This window comes from Fukomys damarensis, unplaced genomic scaffold, assembly GCF_012274545.1.
Source record: "Fukomys damarensis isolate Sample0158 unplaced genomic scaffold, DMR_v1.0_HiC HiC_scaffold_13, whole genome shotgun sequence".
Lineage (NCBI taxonomy): Eukaryota > Metazoa > Chordata > Mammalia > Rodentia > Bathyergidae > Fukomys > Fukomys damarensis.
Window position 1 is genome coordinate 36915737 of NW_022900925.1, and position 3666 is coordinate 36919402.

At 58.8% G+C, this 3666-nt stretch overlaps 1 protein-coding gene and 1 long non-coding RNA gene across 3 annotated transcripts in view; one reads left to right on the forward strand and one right to left on the reverse strand.

Moving 5' to 3' along the window:
• Positions 1–804: 804 nt before the first annotated feature.
• Positions 805–3666, reverse strand: part of LOC104855958 — a 7422-nt gene continuing 4560 nt past the window's right edge. The window contains exons 4-5 of one of the 2 annotated variants that reach the window (XR_778517.2): positions 1770–1949; positions 805–1263 (exon numbers count right to left, since the gene is read on the reverse strand). This is a non-coding gene — a long non-coding RNA (uncharacterized LOC104855958). Of the gene's footprint in view, positions 1264–1769; positions 1950–2147; positions 2640–3666 lie in introns of those variants that run through there. The other variant, XR_778516.2, reaches the window with a different exon arrangement.
• The window catches only part of LOC104855957, a 12741-nt gene continuing 11877 nt past the window's right edge, over positions 2803–3666 (forward strand). The window contains exon 1 of the transcript XR_778511.1: positions 2803–2882. The gene's annotated coding sequence lies outside the window, so the exon portion shown is untranslated. The remainder of the gene's footprint in view (positions 2883–3666) is intronic.

Genomic DNA, 3666 nt, shown 5'->3' on the forward strand with positions numbered 1-3666 from the left:
GGGTGTGTTGTGTGGTGCGGGTGTAGGGGGCGCTGTGGTCCTAATCTGGTGATTCTTAGATCTGGAAGGAAGTCGGCCACCTGTGTCCGGAAGACTCAGGAGTTCGAGTCAAGACCCTCGCTGCAGTGCGTAGAAGAGGCTGGATCCCTGGGTTCCCAGATGGCCTTGCAACTGACCTCATCTGAGAAGTCCCGGGCCTTGATTCTTTAGGATTTTGTGAGGTGACATGATGTAGGAGTAAGTTTGACTCTGGCGCTGGACCCCCAAAATCCCCCAACCCAAAGCACTGGGGAAATGGATTCACATCCCTGCATCTCAGTTGGCTCCTGTGATGGTGACCAGCAAAGCACTCTAGGGGAAGCGGTGTCCCCTGAGTGAAGCCCTGGGAAGGAAGAGAAGGCTGGACAACATGCCCGGACATTTTCAGGATGGAAAAGTGACCTCCGGGAAAGGTCACTTGTGGAGGGTGACAGTGGTGGCAGAACTTTAAAGATCCCTCTTATACTCCAGGAGTGGTTACCCGGTCAAACACTAACTCAAGTACTGGCACAGAAGGATTTCAAAGAGGTAAACTCTGAGTCAGGGATTTTAGAATATGGAGATGACCTGGTGGGTCTGGCCAAATCAGGTGAGCTCTTTGTAAGAAATTTCCGTCCCCCTGGTAGCAGAAGAGGCAGGTAAGAGAGATTAAAAGCATAAGAAGGACTTGATTCAAGATAGCCAGGAAGGAAGTGGAGACCTAGGTCCTACAACCACGGGGAACTGAATTCTACCAACAACCTGAGGGGCTCTGGAAGTGGGTTCTGTATGGGTTCATAAGTGGGCACCGTTTTATTATATCAAATCTGTGATTCTTTGTTACACAACAGTGGAAGAGCAATCCACACCACAAGTGTAGATCGGATGCCCTAAGCCAAGCTCACACACGGAATGAAAAACTATGTGGACACATCTTCCCGATGACTGTGGAGGCCGGGGTCAAGGTCATGGTTCTCGGAGGCCGAGGCATCCTGTTCTGTTCCAGGGGCAGCTGCCCCACCAGGACTGGATCGGGGTCCCTTTGACCTGACCCTTCTGGTGTCATCCCTGGCTCTGTCCTGCACCAGAAGAGGAGGCCAGCCTAACTGGGAGAAGCCAGGTTCCTGTCGCTCTCCTCCAAGGAGCCGTCCTGGGCCAGGGTGTGGGTTGCCTCTGGGAGAGGGACCTGGAGAAGTCTCGGCCTGCCTGGGCGGAGATCCTAGTCCTCTTCAATAAATCCACCACCTACAAAGGACAGTCTGGCTCTGGTGAGCACATCTACGAAAACCCACTGGCGTCTCACCCCACAGTGGCTAGAGCTGGACCCTCGGACAGTCGGCTTTTCATTTTTGCCTTTTATTGTAAAATGCATGCAATGGAAAACAGCACTGGTGACACTGGTACACTGGCAGTATCTTCTGTGTAGTTCTAGAACATTTTTATCACCCAGAAGGAAACTCAGTACCCACAAAGCCATCAGGGCCTCCTCCCCCTGAGGCCCTGGCAACTGTGAATCTGTGTTCCATCTTTCTGGCTTTACCCATTCTGGACATTTGATATAAATGGGAAGCTACATTGCGTGACTATTGGTGCCTGGCCTTTTTCACGCAGCCTAATGACTTTGGGGTCACTGGGACTGCCGTGGCCCGCGTGAGTTCTTCAGTCCTTGTGGCCAAATACCTGCCCATTGCATGGAGACCAAAACTGTGGGGGTCTTTCTTTTTGTTTTTTTTTTGGTGACAAGGTCTTACTATGTAGCCCAGGCTGGCGTAGAACTTGTGGCGATCCTCCTGCCTCAGCCTCCTGAGTCCTGGGATTACAGGGGTACGACAGCCCTGGCTTTGATCTTGTGCAGGGGCTGGGGGGAGGGAGTTGGTCGATGGCTCTGTCTCTTTCTTTGCTCCTGGAGTTCTGGGTCATTCTAGAATATTCTGCAGGGAGACAGCCATTCTCACCCTGTCCCTTGGTCTTTGCAACCCGATCCCGAATCACGTCCAGCTGTGGGGCAGCACCAGCCCCAGCTGGGGTGGACCCATCCCTGGAGGATGCAGCCGTGAGGGTTCCACTGTCTCTGCTCAGGTCAGGGAGTCCAGGAAAAGCTGCAGCAGGACTGAGGGCCTGGAGGAGGCACAGGGCTCCAGGCAGGGGGCAGTTCTACCTCGGAGCAGGCAGGCGGGCGCGGGGTGCAGCCTGGCACCAGGACGGAGATGCTCAGACCCACCCAGCCCGGCTCATTTTGCAGTGAAATTGAATCCCACATTGTTTGCTCTCAGGGGCAGCGACCGCGGGAATGTCCCAGGGAGAGGATTTGGGTCCCTGGAGCCCTCTCCCCGCTCTCTGGAGGGATGGTGCTAAGACGGCAGTATGCCGGGCTGGCAAACACCAAGCCACGGGACTGCGGTGGGGTCACCCGGGGACACATGGGGGCCTCAGGCTACATCCGGGCTCCCCCTGTGCTCGTGGGTAGTCATGGGCGAGCATGACCGCGCCCACTGGCCCCTCGGCCACCACCAGCCTCAAGCTGGGACAAGGGGCCGGGTCTGTGACGGCCGGGCTGGGGCTCAAGAGCTGCTCCTGCGCTTTGAGGAATTCACTGTCTCTCTCTTTTCGGTCTTCCACACCTGGAGAGAAACAGGGCTAAGGGCAGAGGCTGGCGGAGGACGCCGGCCCCCAGCGCTGCTCTCCTGCCACGGCTCCCTGCGCTGGCGTCAGACTTGTCCTTGGTGGGGTTGCAGCTGGAATCACAGCAGCTCTGAGCTGGTTTGCGCCTGCTGTGAGCTACAGGGGAGAAACTGAGGCTCGGAGGGGAAACAGTTCGCCCTGAGTCACCCAGGCCGACAGCAGATGGATTTCTCCTGGCCCAGGTGGGTAAAGCCCAGGGTCACCCTTGCCTGGCCTCTTTGTCTACCAGTCAGGGGCTGGATGGAGAACACGGGAGGTGGAGCTGCAGTTGGGCCACGGCTGTGCTGGACAGGAGGCCGGGCGGCGCAGTGGGAGCAGGGCAGCCGGTGCCCGGGGGTGTGTGAGGCAGAAGGGCCTCAGGTGGGCTGATGCGGTCAGGTAGGTTCTCTCGGGCTGCACGGGTGGCCCGCTAGCGGGGGACGGCAGCCAGGAGCTGGTGTGGGGACTCGGGGAGAGGGGGCGGGCGGGGAGCAGGACCGCAGAGCTGCTTGTCCCACGGGGAAGCTGGAGGCGTGGGTTTGATGCTGGGCCGGGGGACTCGTGCCGATGAACTTGAGGACCCGATTTGTGGCTCACGGGACCCAGCGGAGGGAGCACTGGAGACTGGCTGGAGTTCGGAGTTTGGTTTTTAAATCACACCCAGAGGCGTCTGGGGCAGCGGAGGTGATCGTGGTGGCCCAGGCGGCCGGTGCTCATCCCTGCCGCTGTTCTGCTTTGAGCCCAGGCCAGCGCAGCCGTGCCCGCCCTCGGCAGTGGGACCGGGCTCAGGGCCCGGAGGTGCCCGCAGCCCCCTCTAGCCCCTGGGCCCGTCTCTGCGTCACTTGCTGGTATTTCCCTCCGGGGTTTCCTGCAGCCGGGTCCCACCCAGGTCAGTGACCCCGGCTCACCCCGCTCAGGGCGGCCGTGGCTGGGAGCTGGCCCAAGGCAGGGGTCACCTGGTAGGTGAGTCCGCCATAACCGCTTCCT